General features: G+C 41.7%; 1 long non-coding RNA gene across 1 annotated transcript; it reads left to right on the forward strand.

Moving 5' to 3' along the window:
• The first annotated feature begins 369 nt into the window (after nt 1-369).
• Nucleotides 370-3,557, forward strand: LOC308297019. The gene is made up of 4 exons (XR_013962653.1): nt 370-565; nt 2,210-2,340; nt 2,513-2,575; nt 2,713-3,557. It is a non-coding gene; the product is annotated as an uncharacterized lncRNA (long non-coding RNA).
• The last annotated feature ends 15,103 nt before the right edge of the window (nt 3,558-18,660 follow it).

Raw genomic sequence — 18,660 nt, forward strand, 5'->3', positions numbered from 1 at the left:
TTCGCCTGAAAAAAATGGTTCGTTCCGTTTTCATTGCATTGACATCGCTATTGTGGAATCTTAGATCGCCTAATATAAGACCTGTGTTCAAAATATAAACACAAAACTCTTGCTTTTTGACTCAAATGGATATAAAGCATTGACTGAGGTGGAAATGTACATATCTACCCACCGATTAACACAATAAACCGCTAGAAACGATTTTAACAAAACACAACAACTACATTTCCCATGAACGCCGCTGCTGCCTGGCGCACACAACATACGTCACGCGCAGTGTGTTTTCAGCTGTTTTCAGCAACGTGGAGCGGCTGGAGCCAAAACAACACAGCTCTAGACTAGTACCATAGAGAAGACTAATATTGTTTCTGGACCGCGATACAGTTGTTGGAGGTTGAACGTTTCAACAAACTCAAAAGAAAACCTTTACAAAATTGCAGAAATGGTACTGTGTTTTGTGCCAGATTGCAATCATTATAGCGGACCAAGTAAGTGGCCATGGCTGTTCTTTTCACCGTTTTCCAACCCATGAGAGGACAAGACGCTCTTGGATTGAAAGGATACGGTAAGTTCTATTCATGGAAACTTTGAGCTAAAATGTTAAAAGTACTATACCTTTGTACAAATCTGTACTTTACTTGAGTATGTCCTATTTATTTTACTTCTACTCCACTACATCTCAAGCCCTAACATTGTACTTTTACTCCACTAAATGTATTTGAAAACATAAGTTACTAGTTACTTTGTGGATTTATTATTATTACAAAACATACATTAAATGCCTCGACATTTTGGTCATTTGAAAATAGTCTATCTACACGCTTGAGACATGTGGTACACTAGAGCATGTTATCGTAATAATATGGGTACATTTTATACCCCCCATTTAGCCCCATTTGTTTATTTCATTTGTGACATCTGCTAGGGGCAGCATGGTTGTGTTGTTACTGCATGCTGGGGTCTTGACTAGTTCATACAGTAGGCTACCAAGCTACTGAACTATAAACAAGCCCTGGTTCTATGTCTGGTGTTTTATTCCCAATTCCTAGGTAGGTAAAACACACACATAGAACACTGGTTAATGAGTGCTGAACAATGCTGTCCGTTTTGTTACTGAGGAAACTTATTTTGCTTGCTTGTGCATTTCATTTAATGAATCATTTGTTAAACTCAAACAAAGAATGCTAACGTTAGCATGATGCTAGCGAAATTGCTGACATCCAGTTTAGTTAGTGGTTAGCTCAGCAGGCATCTGGTGTTATAGGATACTGTTTGGATTTAATGCTAACTAAAGTAGAGGTTTGGTAGATCTGTGCACTTACATCTGTACACTTGAAATATACAGTAGGCCGATTTATTTTATTACAGCAGAAGTGCATTTGGGATTTGAAATCTGTGTGTTGTTATAAATGCTGAGTTATTTAATTACAGCAAACATTGTTATTACAATGTACAGTACCAAGCTACTGAACTATAAACAAGGCAAGCCCTGATTCTACAGTATGTCTGGTGTTTTATTCCTAATTCCTAGAATAAACCCCATAAGGGCAACAGACACATTGCGAGCTTGTAGATCTATTTTCAAAATGTCAAAATTTTGAGAACTTGAAATGGGACATTCTGCATAAAAAGTACTTTTACTTTTGTACTTTTATTTAAGTACATTGGAATTCTGGACTTTTACATGTAACAGAGTGTTATATTGCTGTTTTGTTGATTTTACTTCAGTAAACCATTTGAGTACTTTTTCCACCACTGGATGCTGTCCTGTGGTAGGGTGTGCTTTAGGGTGAAGCAGGTCTACGTATGTGTCTGTTCTAGCTGGGTTATCAGGGCACCTGTTGGCAAGCTGGCTCATATCCTACGGCCTCCCCCTGTTACAGTTGGAGGTTATAAAGTGTATCTAATTGGCTCACCCAGTGAAAGCAAGGGGAGAGATTTTTTCATAGCCAGCCAGCCTTTAAGTGTCCCATGTAAGGGCATGATAAAATGGCTGAGTGAGTGAGTGAAAGTGCCAGCCCTGCCTGCAAGAAATGTTCTTTCCCTACTGATTTGTCTGAACATCTCAATTATTGCAGACACATTCTTGGGTATTATTTTATTTAATTGTAATGTGACACTTAATTGTAAATTAAAATGTCATGCGTGTGACTGCCCTACTCTCTAAATAACAATGTCTAACCTCTTCTGTTATCATTTTCTTTTTTAGACGGAAAGACCGGAGGCCCAGTAAAGATTCGAGAGTCTGCAGCTGTCATTTTCCTGCCGGCATCTCCAAAGGGCCTATATGGTTCGAGGGTAGAAAAGGCCCTAGGGTTAGGGTTATGCCCTGTTCTGCAGGTATGCAACCTCAACCAAGTCACCTCCACTTCCATACATCTATGTGTTTAATGTTCACCCTTATCCACTTCTACATCTGCTCATAAATATGCTTCTACCTCAATCTTTTCATGACCAAGTTTCTCTCTCTCTCTCTCTCTCTCTCTCTCTCTCTCTCTCTCTCCACCCCCAGCAAATCCAAGCACCTCTGCAACCGATCCAGGCACATTGGAAATACCAGTTCCATGCATTTCATGTATGTTGTTTTTAATGTTGAGCGTCATCCACCATCATCTGCCTGTAAATATACTCCCACCATAATATTTTAATGGCTAACACCGTCCATTTCTGTCTTTTTCTGTCCCTGTCCCTGTCCTTGCATGCAACCACCAGCAAGTCCATGCACCTCTGCCTCTGCCATGGCACCTCCTGTTGCATGCACCTCTGCAGATTGGCCAAGAATCCAGAACATCATTGACGATGCTCATCATGAAGAGTGCATGAGGGAGCTGCAAACTTTAAGGGATAAGAAAAAAGAGTACTGTAGGGTTAGGTACTCTGCCTCTGAACTTCCGGATGATGTCCTGCGCATGGAGACGGGTCTGCCAGACAGAGCAATATTCCTAGATGTTTTTTATGTGGGACTACAGTTCAAGGGTTAGCCACAGCTCCTCAGCTTAATTCCACACCATCTTCGATGCTATGCTGATGTGTTAGTTCAGGTCTGTTGTGTTTTGGTGAACATGCAGGATCCTTTGATAGATCAAATGAAGGATTCTCTGGTATGTAATTGACTTGTTTACCGAAATGCGATCGTGCGTGCTGCCCAGCCCAGCCCAGTTAATTGACCATCTGCATACATGCACTGTTCTACATGGCCAGATTTGAAGTGATTATCCCCTCTCTTCACAATTTTCTCTTTTTAAAAAGATTACATGAAGTCAAAAACAGAAACTGATATTGTTAGTCTATAAACGGCCACAGCTTGTCCGTATGTATGTAGTGTACTGTATGTATCTCTGTCACGCCTTACACTGGTTCTATGGGTTTGTCGCTCTGACATCATGTTCTGATGTCACTGTGATTTCAGGGGAACCACTCTAGCAGAAGGGGTTTGCTGCTCTGACATCACACTCTGAATTCACTGTGATGTCACACTAACAGAATCCTTTTTATGCTCATATATGGAGTTCCCTATTCTCATCTAACAGGACTTGGGAATGATGTCCTATGATGACCCCTGGTACCCATATAGGGAGATCCATTTACTGGATATGGAGACATGCTTTGAGAACTCAAACATCCTTACTCAGTTATTCATTATGTGAAAGTCCTATGACCTGTATGACATCTGACATCATAACCTCTTATGGAGATCCCTTTCTGTAGAACCAGCCACACAGATATGGGCTGTCTTGGCCATATATGGATTCTGTTAGTGTGGTACGTGGCCGATGTGGCCTCCATATACTACTGTATGGGTAACTGGTCCGATATACATCACTGGCCAGATGGCCAAGAATTGTCACGTACCCTGAGGTGTCTTACCTAGTTGTATACTGTTGTATAAAGTTTATATTATATGTGGCTCAGTGTGGACATCTAGGACCGGCTGCCATCCTCTCCAGAGGAACAGCAGCAGATCATCCAGCCGATGACTGTTGGCCAGCGGGACAAGTAGGAGTGGCATGCTCACAGACAAGGACGTCTTACAGCCAGCAATTTTGGATGTGTACTCAAAGCCAAACGCATCACTGAAAAGGCTACGTGGGGAATACGACCTTGAGGCTGTTTTACCGGTATCACTGACAGCTGATGCAATTTATTTTATATTAGCCTATTTTTTAATCTTGGCAATATTTATTTCCTTTATTTCCAACTACACACAACAGCTTTGGTATGATTCACTGAACATCTTGTCACTTGGCAGGTCTCCATGGGGAATGCATCTGTTTCAGACACAGAAGTGTCTGTAGTTTCCAACTTTTCAGACTGTTGATTAAAATTTATTTTGTATAATTGACTTGTTTGATCTGTTATTAAAGATGCTTGGGAATATTTGAAGTGTCTGTGCCATGATGAAGGGTTTAATTATGACTTTCCCTTAATGTTTTATATAATTCTTAAAATGCAGCCATGTTTGCCATAGATAGGCTAAGTTATTGGTCCCACTAATATAATTCGAAGTTTGCAATAGGAAAAAGTACTGTTTCATGACAGCACAAATCACTGGTACAAGGTCAACTAAAAGGAGACCCTATTAAGCATTACAGCTTATTTACACTTTGCCTCTTTGTGTCTCATATAACATTGAAAGACTGACAGAACAGAGTAGGCCTACTTTGCATAGCATAACATCAATTAAACATCTTGGCTTTTGAGGAGAGATGCTTTTGCAGGTAAATTTACCACTGGGGATCTATGAATGTTTATTTTATTTTATCTTTTTTAGTTTTTCATACTGATTGATTGATTGATTTATTGAAGAATTTATTAGAAGTTTGCAATAGAAAAAAAAAGTACAGTTTCATGATAATGAAACAATATAATCTATCACGCATGCTGGCTCTGACCAGCCAAGTTAAAATGACCATTTGCATACACTGTTCTACATAGTCAGATTTGAAGTGATTCTCCCCTCTCTTCACGCTTTTCTATTCTTTAAAAAAATTACATATCAAAAACAGAAACTGCAATTTTATTTATACTTTTGTAATAACGTTTGAAATCTATAATTAATAATGATGATTCACTGTGTTGTGTCACTGACAGCGTAGTGAAAGAATCTCCGGAATGTTTTGAAGGAGCCGGGGCTGCGTGACGTATTTTAGCAGCGACAGTCTGACAGTCTGTCTCAAACCCTGTGTAGTTTCCAACTTTTAAGACACTGTAGATTCGATTTTCTCTAACAACAGGCTATATCAAATATGAATGAATATCATAAACTATGCAGAACCACCCCCTTGACAGAAAAGCAAGAGTTTTGTGTTTATATGTTGAACACAGGTCTTATATTAGGCGATCTAAGATTCCACAATAGCGATGTCAATGCAATGAAAACGGAACGAACCATTTTTTTCAGGTGAAATGGCGCCATCTAGTGGAAATGACGACATGACTTCTCTGGTCTATAGTCATGTGATCAAGACAGATCTGTCCGATATTTCATATTCCATCCTAATTGGCAAACATTGGCTTCCAAAGTTTGCAGAATTGGTCTATTTTGAACAAAATCACTTAAATCATGAACGCAGCTTTGATTACAGAGAAATTCAGCATGCACATTACCAGTCCACTAGGTCAAGGAACAATTGCCACACTTTTCACATTGGCCTGTTATAGCGCCACCAGCAGGTCAACTTTTTCCAAACTCATTTTTGGAACAAAATGCCTCAAGTCATGCATGCAGCGTCACATTGCCGTTAAAGGCCAAAGAAGACATGGCACCCTTTTCAAATTTAGCGCCACCAGGACCTACCTGACCTGGTGGAGACCTATGCTCGGAAGAGCACTGCTTCTAGTTTCCATTGTTGTTCTGGGAAAGACACTAACCAGGGGGCACGGTGGCACAGTCGGTAGTGCTTTCGCCACACAGCTAGAACAGAAGGTCCTGAGTTCGATTCCCGCTGGGGGTGCTCCTCCGCGTCATCAGTGCCCATATCCTAGGTGGGGTTGGCTAAAGGGCCTTTACACTTGTGTATACACAGAAAACATGCATTAATCCTGGTCTCTATACTGCCTCCCCCTGGCCAGCCGGGGCGACTGATGGAGGGGAAAGGAACTGGTTGGAATAGCGTGTTCCTTCCACGTGCTATGTCCAACAGGGGAAACTCACCCCTGTCAGGTTTTAAGAAGTGGCTTGGACTCCTCATGCATTGAAGGATAAGCATGAGGTCAGTCCGTTGCCTCCCCAGGTTGGCAGAGGGAGTGTAGCGCCCAGGGTTGCATTCGACAATTGGCACTGTGTGAAAAAACATGGGTTACAATAATCGTGGGATAAAAATTTTGAGAAAGACACCTTGTTTATGAAAGTGTAATACAAGTGCCTTGCCTTATCACAGTTAGCCAGGGACATGCAGAGAATGTTAGAGGGGCAGGGGCTGACGTTTCTAAAAGGGCATTTTGGTGAAAATATTGAAAATAGCAGACCTCCGAGCTATTTACCACACTGAACTAAGCGCAATCAAGTCAATACTGGAGATGTGGTATAGAGCATGGATTACACAGGGCAATTCTTCCAACATAAGATGCTGCGTTCAAGTTCAGGAGAGTTTGGACAAGGCAATTCTCTTGAATGCTGCCTTCAGGTATGGCATGGAAAGTGGGGGCATTTGCATTTCTTTCACCATAGTAAAAACTGCATTCATGGTGTGGAGAAGGGCACTTTTCACAGACGGATAAAAGGGCAGGGGCTCAAGCCCCCTTTGATGTCTTATGTGTGTGCACATGCCTGTTGAGCACTGTTTCACAAGTGTGTGTGTGTGTGTGTGCGTGCGTGCGTGCGTGCGCGTGTGCGTGTGCGTGTGTGTGTGTGTGTGTGTGTGTGTGCGTGCGTGCGTGCGTGCGTGCGTGTGTGTGCGTGCGTGTGTGTGTGTGTGTGTGTGTGTGTGTGTCAGGTATCCAGCAGTGATTGCAGTCTGTGCGCTGACAGCATATTTCCTCACCTCCACGCCCATCCCTGCGACCCAGCAGTCCTGAGTCAACACCTGAGCTCTGATGCCCCCTGGTGGACAGTTCCCATGTTCCAACTGAACGGCCCCATCACAGATGTGGAATGTCAGTCACACGCATGCATGCTTGCACACTTAAAGGAGTATAGTTCACCTCAAAAAGATTGTCTTCCCTTCTTAGTTTTTCATGGGTTGCATTTGTAGTCCTAAACGGCCATGTTGAGGACCAACACAGGTGTTTCTATTTGTCTGATTGGCACAGAACTAATGTTCTACGCCAATCAGAACACCTGTGTTGGGCCTCAACATGGCTGGTGTATAGGACTACAAATGCAACCCATTAATACAAAAACAATATTATTGATGGGGGTGAACTACTCCTTTAATTCATCTATAAGAGAAACAAGGACACAGATATTACAACAAGGTGCAGTTATCGGTAGGCTACTTGGTGTGATATCGAAGTACGGAAACCAGGGACGTGCTGGCCATTGGGAAAAGCGGGATAACTCCCGAGTGGGACATACAAGGTTTCAACCCGACAACAACGAAATATAACTCATGTACAGTAATTGGCCCACTGGCTTGTCACTTGTCATGATCTGAAATGGCAAATCTTTGAGTAGCAGCAGCGCTATAGAGAGAGATAGCGTGCAATGAGGGCCTCTCCAACTCTTTTTCCCGGGCTGAATCAGGGGCCCAGCATGTCCCTGGCGGAAACAGTATTCTGGGAGGAACATTCTTATCTTATCAGAAAGATCTTTTGAGGTTTTGTGATAATAGTCCAAAACGACAAAGTACTGTAACTAGTCATTAAAGTTTCCAAATAATTGTAGTGGAGTAAAAGTATACAATATTTGCCTCTGAGATGTAGTGGAGTAGAAGTAAAAGTACAAGTTTAAACTGGAAGTGCTCCAGTACTTAAAGGAGTAGTTCACCCCCAAAATGATTTTTTTTCTATTGATTAGTCACACCATGGAGACTTGAGTTCAATAATATTTTTCTTGTATTCGTTGCATTCCTATAAGACAATATCAATCAATAGAACAAAAGTCATTTTGGGGGTGAAGCCAGGTTTGTTAACCTCCAAAGGCCCACAATGCCAGAGTCGATCTTGAAATTTGACCATGAAAAAATTAATAAAAAGAGATTTAGATTGATGGTCTCCAACATGCCCATGGATGCCATGAAATCAGGAAAAAAATCAGGTTTTGACATTCCCACACACATGCAAAGTGAGATTTGAAGAATTGAATGAATGCAGTTTTAAAGGTTTACAATTGGAGTGAATGAGAGCTCACACACAAATGCACGCGCACGCACGTACGCACGCACACACGCACGGTCGCACGCACGCATGCACACACGCAACCAGTCAATCATGTTTATCAACAGCTGCAGAAGAGCCTAGAGTCAAAGCGGGTGGTGAGAGATGGATTGTGTTCATCTTTGTGAAATACCGTGCTGCCTTTACTCGCTGAGCGAGTGTGTTTGTGTCTCACCGCAGCGCGGCCACCGCTGATCCTAGCAGCAGTCCGCACGGCAACCGTGCCTCGTTTGAAGGGCACTTTACTCTACTACTTTATTTGAAAACTTTAGTTACTAGTTACTTACTAGTTACTTAGCCTCGGAAACCCAGGCTTATTTTGGCGATCGGAAGAAAAATAAGCCTGGGCGATAACCAATCAGAACGCAGAGGCGCGTCGCACCGAGTTCGTTGACGTCATGACGCAGCAGCGTTCTCTGCGCTGAGCAGAGGAGCAGAGGAGGGTGGGGGGAGGAGAACACATGTATTGGCCGGAGACTCCCGCAGAGATTCTCCGGGTCCGCCCATTTACATACAGAAAGTGTCTGCGTTGCCTCAGAGTGCTAGTTACTTTGCACATATACATTATTAATATCATAAAACATACATTAACGACTTTAGCACTTTTTTTAACATATAGGCTATTTGAAAAGTTTGAATTCCGGACATTTACTTGTATGTAATTCTTTCCACCACTGCTGCTGATGTCTCCTCCTCCTCCTCTCCAGATGTCCAGGTGAAACTGATACCTCCACAGGAGGGGGAGGAGCTTCTTCAAAGAGCAGAGGAGGCTGCGGGAACATCGGTGACATCACAGGGGGAGGAGCTTCTTCAAAGAGCAGAGGAGGCTGTAGGATCATCGGTGACATCACAGGGGGAGGAGCTTCTTCAAAGAGCAGAGGAGGCTGCGGGATCATCGGTGACATCACCAGCAGTGAAAGGTGAAGATGACAATGATGATGAAAATAGAGAGACAGAGCCAAATAAGGTTATAATAGTTTGATTTTCATTATTGCCAGCAAAGTGAACCATGTGTTTTGTAAACTTGGTACTAAAAAGTGGTACTAATGTTTGATGAATGAATGGAAATAAACTGGGGTCAGGAGTTTGAGAACGCTCAAGGTTCCATTTGCTCATACAGAGCTTGGCAAGGCAGCATTTTCTATCAGTGCTCCAAAAATCATTAAAAATAAAATATCTGCCGGCCTTAGGCCATTTTAGGATGCTGGTTTCTAACACCTTTGTTCTAAACTGTATATGTTTAATTAATTTAGCTTTTAGTTTCTTGAACTTTCTACAGTTTTCAAGTATTCTCTTTTTGATTTTTCAAATGATGTCTGTAAATGTATACATGTATATATGTTGTTGTTCATTGTTGTACAATCTCGGTTGCGTTGAAAATGAGTGCTTGCTCTCAATTGTATGTCCGAGTCTAAATAAAGGTAACAAACTAAGTTTAGAGTTAGTTATAGCCCATTACAGATACTTAGCTGTGCACAAGTGTACAAGTGCCTTGCCTTATCACAGTCAGCCAGGGACGTGCAGAGAATGTTAGAGAGGCAGGGGCTGACATTTCTAAAAGGGCCTTTTTATTGTTAGAGTTTTCATTTTGTTCAGTTAATGTTGTTTTCAATTTCAGTTGTTTGTTACTTCTTTGGTTATCGTTAACTATACAGACCTTTGGACAGAGCCAGTAGCCAGCACCTCAACTCATGTCCTAAAGGATGGCGGAGCTTCAGGAGCCACGAGAGACATCCCTCCAATAAACTCCTCTGACTCTGAGGTCACTAGCGACAGCGATGACAGCTCTTTACCCTCTTCTGAGTTCGACTCTGAAGACAGTGATGACTGGTTTTTACCCTCTTCTGAGTCCCACTCTGAAGACAGCGATGACCGAGAGGAGACCACCGAAGGTGAGACATCTTAGTGAACGTACTGAAATCACACAAGCAGGGGTCATCGTTGGCTTGTGGTGGACATTCTTTGTCAGAATTACATTTTTTTACACACAATGAGCGGACAATAATATTACCAGAAACACATAAACAGGTCTGTAACTCTGAGAGTCGGTTCCATTTTTGTACAACTCTTAATTGTCAACAGGTGCATTCACCGAATAGTTATTCTGAACAAAGACATGCTTTTCCGTGGTTGTCGCAGCCGGGGACTGCCCATAAGTCCTACGTTGGTTAGGGTTAGGTTTAGGCTTAGTTTTAGGCATAGTATTTTTACCAAGTTAACATTCACCAGATTCTGACTAATGGGATGTAAAAACAATCTGCCCATAAGTCCTACTTTGGTTAGGGTTAGGTTTAGGCATAGTTTTACTGCGGTTAGGGCTAGGGTTAGGTTTAGGCATAGTTTTACTGCGGTTAGGGTTAGGGTTAGGTTTAGGCATAGTTTTACTGCGGTTAGGGTTTGGGTTAGGTTTAGGCATAGTATTTTTACCAGGTTAACATTCACTAGATTCGGACTAATGGGATGTAAGAACAATGAGATGTCGGACCAATGCCATGGCACCGTCGCGGCCCTACATCTCATACGAGACGTATTATTATCATTCACTGTAATCCATGATGGAATCCAATCCAATATTAACTGTACAATCTGACAACATGGCCGAAACATTCGACAGAAACTGATTGGTTGTCTCATTATTTCCTCGTGTCCAAAACTGTTACTTTTCAGGATTCAAATTCAAAAGCATGAAAAATTACAGATCCAAAAGTTTGAAGTACTTTTGATGCTTATGATGAATTTACGAAACACCAACATCTGAACATGGCCTGACAGCAATGATACATACATGAACCAAATGTATGTGTACACCTTATAGATCTCTCTCTCTCTCTCTCTCTCTCTCTCTCTCTCTCTCTCTCGCAGTCGGCCAGCAGACCACCAGCTCTGGAGCTAACAGCCAGACACAAGTAGACGCACACCCAGCAACATCTCAGAGCTCAGAGCAGCAGCTTACCGAGACTGGAACTCAACCAGGGGAAGTAAAAACACGTCAGCAAACTTACGCAGGGAAGACAAGTCACAGCTGTAAAGACTGTGGCAAGAGTTTCAATGGGTTAGGTGACCTGAAGACACACCAGCGTATCCACACTGGAGAAAAGCCTTACACCTGTGATACATGTGGCAAAAGCTTCAGTCAGTCAGGTACCCTGAAGACACACCAGCGTATCCACACTGCAGAAAAACCTTACACCTGCAGTACATGTGGCAAGAGCTTCAATTTCTCATGTAACCTGAAGTCACACCAGCGTCGCCACACTGGAGAAAAACCTTACACCTGTGATACATGTGGCAAAAGCTTCAGTCGGTCAGGTGACCTGAAGACACACCAGCGTCGCCACACTGGAGAAAAACCTTACACCTGTGATACATGTGGCAAAAGCTTCAGTCGGTCAGGTGACCTGAAGTCACACCAGCGTCGCCACACTGGAGAAAAACCTTACACCTGTGATACATGTGGCAAAAGCTTCAGTCGGTCAGGTGACCTGAAGACACACCAGCGTCGCCACACTGGAGAAAAACCTTACACCTGTGATACATGTGGCAAAAGCTTCAGTCAGTTAAGTACCCTGAAGACACACCAGCGTATCCACAGTGGAGAAAAACCTTACACTTGTGATACATGTGGCAAAAGCTTCAGTAACTCAGGTACCCTGAAGAAACACCAGCATATCCACACTGGAGAAAAACCTTACACCTGTAGTACATGTGGCAAAAGCTTCAGTCAGTCAAGTACCCTGAAGACACACCTGCGTCACCACACTGGAGAAAAACCTTACACCTGTAATCAGTGTAACAAGAAGTTCAACAGGTTAGATAGGCTGAAGACACACCAGCTTATCCATGCCAAGGGAAAAACATTGTAAACAGTCTGAGAATTAACCACTTAAAGCCCAGCATCCGCTTTTGCTGAAAATAGGCGATCGACAAGCTCACATAGCAGTGCAACACGTTGCTTTGTTAACTTTCCGGTTATAGTTGTTTTCAGCAAAAGCTTAACCTCACAACAACAGAAAACAGAAAAGACACTACAGTATAGAGCCCTGAGGTACTCCGCTCAACCATATGGGGTTGAAGTAGGGGTGGGTGATATGGTGATACATGATATCATTGAGATGATACAAGGTCTCACCGATAGACCTTTTTCCGAGATATAGTATATATCGTGATACAATGAGGGAGCCTTATAAAAAGAATACTGTTGCATTGTTAATACAGAGAGTAAGAACTAAAAACAATAACATTACAAATAATACAAATTAGAGCAATGCAGAAACAGTACTAAAAAGGTGTGTCCTAAGGTTTCTTTCAAAAATATCAACTGATTCAGAGACCCGCAGAGCCTCCTCAGGCAACATGACTGGTGTCATGACACCCCACCCAGTCATGTTGCCATACCTTAGCAACAGCCATGATGATGATGATGACTATCAGTGGATAGTATTATCTTACCACAGGCACAAGTAAACAACTTACAGCCACACTTGAAACACTGTGCCGCTGTTTGCTAATTAACAATAATACATGCACCTGTGCTGACCTACTGAACCGGGGAATAAACCATTTGTCAAGATGAGGGGGGATACACGTCTTGTGGAGAATATAATACCTTGTGAAAGCAATTATTTTGTTCTAATTTGCATTGTAGTTAGTTTAAAGTATCCCCCCCCCCCCCCCCCTGGCCTGGAGCCAAGGTATGGCAGCTTCCATACTTTGCCATACCCAATTGATGCCTCTGCCCTTATCCCTACATTTATTTGCCTTTTTTTGCAACCATTTTGAAACAGATTTTAAAATAGTTCAAACAGCCGGTCTACATCGACATGTTGTGAGCTTGTAGATCGGCTATTTGAACAATCGAATTCATCTCTCAACCACGTGAACTGCAGTTTTTACTTTGTTTTAGTGGGCAGTGACGTCATTACGTGCGCGTCCCGCGTCTCTGACGCATTCACGTTGCCTAGAGACGCATTCACGTCATTGCCCTGGGGTCCCACGGACGCATCGCCTCCATTGGAGTCCACGTTAAAATAATTTACCACGTCGCGAAAAAAAAAATATTTTAAAAAGTCCACAGACGCCACCATTATTCATGGGTGAAGGCATGCTACTTAACCCTACTTTAACACAAATGAAATCCGCGTAGAAAGTCTTAAAACAGACGATAGAACTAACAACAGTGCGTTCTATCGTCCACCGACGCCATTCTGTGTGCCCGTAGATGGTCACAGAATTCAATGGGTGCCTGAGTTTTAGCGTAGCACCGGGCCGCTCTCTGACCATAGTGGCACAGCATGTTAGGTGATACACCAAAAGGGGTTCCCCCACAGAACGTGTGCAACTGACGGCGCAGAAACGTGACGTCTCTACACTGGCAAAACAACAGCGTCGCGGTCAGGGTCCCCGCGGAATGAACGTGTCGCAAACAGCATTTCGTTTCATTAATATCCTCGCCAGAAACTGCCTGCCGTCTGTCTGTCTCTTTCTGCATGCAGCGGAGCCACCGCACTCTGCACTGCAGCAGCATGAACGTGCTCTCTCTGTCACTCTGATGTGATGCTGCTACGTTTAGCTACATGCTAAAGCTACTGCCGTGGCTGCTCTTCTGAGGCACAGTCAGTGAGGCTGGCAGAGGGTCATAAACTCATTAAGTCATAAAAAGACGTCTGATTTTCAAAGCGGAGAAACTAATTATCTGTGATTTACAACAGCCGTTCTCCGGAGCGCTCCACTTTCTCATAGTATTACGTCGAGGGGTCTCTCCATACACAGAAGTATACTCAAATGTTTTACTTAAGTAAAAGTATCTTCTACTGCAAGTTAAAGTCCGGAATTCAAAATGTACTTGAGTAAAAGTATAGGCTACACTTTAGGACTAAAAGTAAAAGTACTCATTATGCACAATTATTCTGTATCACATGTTACCAAATAATATCCTTTGAAAATAGCCATGGCTGAAGTGGTTATGTAGGCTATACTTTTCAAAGTAACTAGTAAAGTTTTCAAATAATTGTAGTGGAATAAGTACAATATTTGCCTCTGAGATGTAGTGGAGTAGAAGTAAAAGTAATGAAAATTGGAAATACTCCAGTAAAGTAAAAGTACATTAAATTGTACTTATAAGTTACCTTTTTATTACCCCAAGAAAAGAAAAAAAAAGACCATTATTGCACCAAAGTAATCAACAAGCTAAAACTATACTATCAAAAATGTCCAAACATTAGCCTAATTGTAAAATAATATAAGATAGAGGCAAATATAAATAGCCGATCTAAAAGCTCACAATGCAAAAAATAAATAAAATGGGGACCCAAATTGGGGACCCATAATTTTTTTCTGGGACTCATTCGAATGACCACCTGTGGGTCCCGGGACCCATTACTTTGAAAACCTATTAACATCACTGAGTGGGATAAATGCATTTCATAATGAATGAGTGCATCAGACTAGTTCTTGACTGCTGAATGTGATACACAACTATAGGCCTATTGTTATAATATTAATATTAATATTAATATTAATATTAATAATGATATTAATAACAATAATTGTGTGTTATTAGCCCTACTGAATATAGAGAATGAAACGTGACTGGCTTATATTGTGGGTTAATATAATTAATAGACCTACATGTTATTGTAACAGCTTATTTCATTCAGCAAAAGCATCTGTGAGTACACCACTGTTTATAGGTTGTTACAATATATGTTTATTTTTTACCTTTACTACAAAAAATATAGATATAGGTTTTCTTATATTATCTTTTTGTAAATATTCAAACAAGTAGGGCTTTGAAATAAGCAGCACTATCTAATGTAACTTTCCTCTTCTAAGCTGGATTTGGCTGATTAGTGTTGAATATTATTTCTTGTTTGTTTTTAACATTGAGATAACAGAGCCTGCCTTTTTTACTAAGGATTGGTGTTTTAAGAGGTTAAATGTCTGAACATGAATCCAACATATAAGATAATGTGTAGACAAATCCCTTTTTTTTGCGACCGAAGGTCGCATATACTCTGAAAAACCGTGTCGCTTGAGTGACCTTCCTTCCTTCCTTCCTTCCTTCCGTAACCTTCCTTCTGTACGGGAGTGATGTCAGTGTGATGTCAGCGAGTTGTGACATCACTTCCTGTACGGGGCGGCTACACGAAATGTGGATAACACTATATATGGAGATAGTCCAGTCCATCATGTCATATGGGACTAGCCGGACTACCATCATAGACAGTAGCCAAAAGAGAAGGATACACAAGACTAAGAAAGACAAAAAAAGGAGGAGGAGGATAAAGATACCAAAAGGAGAGAGAAGAAAGGGTGGATGAGGTACAATGTGTCTCAGAAAAGAAAATGTAACAAGGAGGTGGCAACGGGGCGGCTAGATAAAGTTATTAGGCCTGGATCCGACTTTAAGTCGACGCACAGGATTCCAGAAGTGTAGCGCTTATTCGCTCTTGTATCAAACTGGTACTCGAAACGTTCTTAGAATTTAATATATTTTCTAAAGTAAATATGGGGGCGGCTGTGAAAAAAAGAGAAGAATAAAAAAGAAAAAAAGGAGGAGGAGGATAAAGATACCAAAAGGAGAGAGAAGAAAGGGTGGATGAGGTACAATGTGCGGTATCCTCCTTGTCAAGCTCGACGTTGAGCATTTGCACCTATACATGGAGAAATGGAGCGAACCTGTTTGGCCTAAACATGGAGATGTGGTACAGAATGACTCATATATGGGCATAAAAAGTATGTCATGTGACATCACTTCCTGTACAGACAGTCAGACAGACAGCCATTGACTCCGGCCTAACAATGCTACTGTCTATGACGGTAGTCCCATATGACATGATGGACTGGACTATCTCCATATATAGTGTTCTCCACATCTCCATGTTTAGGCCCTATCGCTCACACCCTAGGTGGGGTTGGCGATAGGGTCTTTCTGTCTCTCATGGTAGCTTATATAAATATTTAAGATGATTTAGACGAACAGGGTTGGCGATAGGGTCTTTCTGTCTCTCATGGTAGCTTATATAAATATTTAAGATGATTTAGACGCCCTTTTAGGGCGAGGTCGCATGTCACCCTGAGGTCGCATTCCACCCTCAGGTGTCTTACTAGTTATATATATTATTATTATAGTTTTGATGTTACATTTGCTTTATTTTTTGGACTTTATTTTCATGATGATTACATTACATTTTTATTATCATCAAAGTGATTGTTTATTATTTCATACTACTCATCATCATTTCATTAATCTCTGTTACACGATTGTATTGCTATTTCGCCGTATTGCACATTTCCATCAATAAATCTGCAGTTAAAGTAATAGACTACATTGCATTTTCTTTTTTTGTTTTATCACAAAAATTGAATAAATCCTGTGTTTGGTGTGTAGTTCCTAATCCTAATCTACTGGTTATTCAACAATAAGGATTATTTGTACATTTATCACTCCAAGCAACGAGCTGCACTACATATGTAATATAATAATAATGCGTAAAAACAGCCGTTCTGAGCTTGGCTATTTTTTGTGTTTTGTGTGTCACTCACTGTACTATGATTAATCAAGTAGGCCTATAGGCATTCATTTATGAAAATATATTTACAAGATTTCTCTCAACGATTATGTTTGTACAGTATAACTGCCTTGATGACTGCGGGGTAGCATTTTCTTCCTGCAGTGTGATGAGATGTATCCTTCTTTGCTTCTTTCCTCTCTAAGTCATATCCTTTAATCTTAGTTGTAGCCCAGTGTAGTACATATACTTACTTGTAACAGGGTGGTATCTAATAAATTGCCGGACAACGCCACCTGGGGAATTACGCTCCAGGAAATAGTTATATAGGCTATGGAGATAACACCTGTACAATGATTACTCCACACCCAGGTTCGTTTCACAAAATATAAAGTTAGGCAGAAACGTGATCTTAACAACACTCACCCACTGCCAATTTGAATAAGCCGTCTTTCAGGTTTCCCTGCCAGAAGTCTCCATAGACTTCCATGTAATTTATAGTGCACGGATCATGCATGCCCATGCACAGATCATGCACCACGTGTGTGCACGATGTTCACAGCTTTCAAATAAAAAAAAAATCTGATTGGAAATCCGTTCAGGCATTCATGAGATAGCAGCCATTATGTTTTACATGTTATGTAAACAAAGATGGCTGCCCTGTTTGAAAGATGGGGTTTTATGGGGGTGAAACATGCAAAATCGCGATTGAAATCATGTTTACTAGATAGAATGGGGTCCAAAAATATATATATATATATTTTTTAATGCAAATTAGGTCAAACTCGTCAAACTCGTCATAGGCAGAGTGGACCCATTAATATAACTCGTCATACTAGTCATAGGCAGTAAATGAGTTTAAGTATAATTTAATTAATCACCGTCACCAGAGCCCAGCGTTACTCCTCCACTGAGTACCGGTACTGTAAGAAAAGGAGGTAAAGTACTTCAGTGAGGTGTCATAAAACAGTGTCCAGTACAGTACAGCATGTTTTCCACTCCAATATAGGAGGTGTCAGCCAGTACAGTACCTTAAGTTGTAAATAATAACTAACAAAGGAAATCATAACAACTAAATACAAATAAACAAATGAAAATGAACTAAATAAACCAAAGGTTTGCTGGTGACATTGAATTGTCCATCAACTCCGGTAAGCGAGTAGCAATAATAACCAGTTGCCGTGTATTTGACCACTTTAAGTTCCACCGCGGCAGTGGTTGAAAAGAGGAGGAGGAGGAGTGTAGCCTATCAGGTGTGCGTTCAGGTCTGGAGTATAACTCCCTCCAAAGCAGCAGATATATGTCGCTGGCCCACGTTGTGACGATTACAAGCTCACCTCGGCGGAGAAGGTAGGAAGGATAACTAGAGTGTGTAGCGAGTTGTTCCCGCACACCAAAGCAGAAGCTCAACACGAGCGTTTGTAGCTGTTAGTAGCTGCGCTGAAGCGAATCGAACACGGAAAGCCAAACTTTTGTACAAACACCGAGGCCAGCGTGGCATGGCACCCACAGCAGACGGGGAGACAGACATCTCACGCGGGCCGGAAATGCACTGCTTTAATACTGATACCGATTAGTTCACTGACAAGGTGGAGGAGGGGCCGTGGGGACTCACGCCCGTCCTGCTACATTTGCATATTATGAGTATACTATGATTCTTATTATGATTATGATATGATATGATGATTATGCTTCTTTGCTGCTTCGGCAGTTCAAATCCCAGCTCCTCCTGTCTACATGTCGAATTGTCCTTGGGCAAGACACTGAACCCTAGTTGCTCCCGGTGAGCAGGTTGGTGCCTTGGATGGTTTCCACCGCCATCGGTGTATGAATG

The sequence above is a fragment of the Nannobrachium achirus genome (assembly GCF_963921795.1).
Source record: "Nannobrachium achirus genome assembly, chromosome: 13".
Lineage (NCBI taxonomy): Eukaryota > Metazoa > Chordata > Actinopteri > Myctophiformes > Myctophidae > Nannobrachium > Nannobrachium achirus.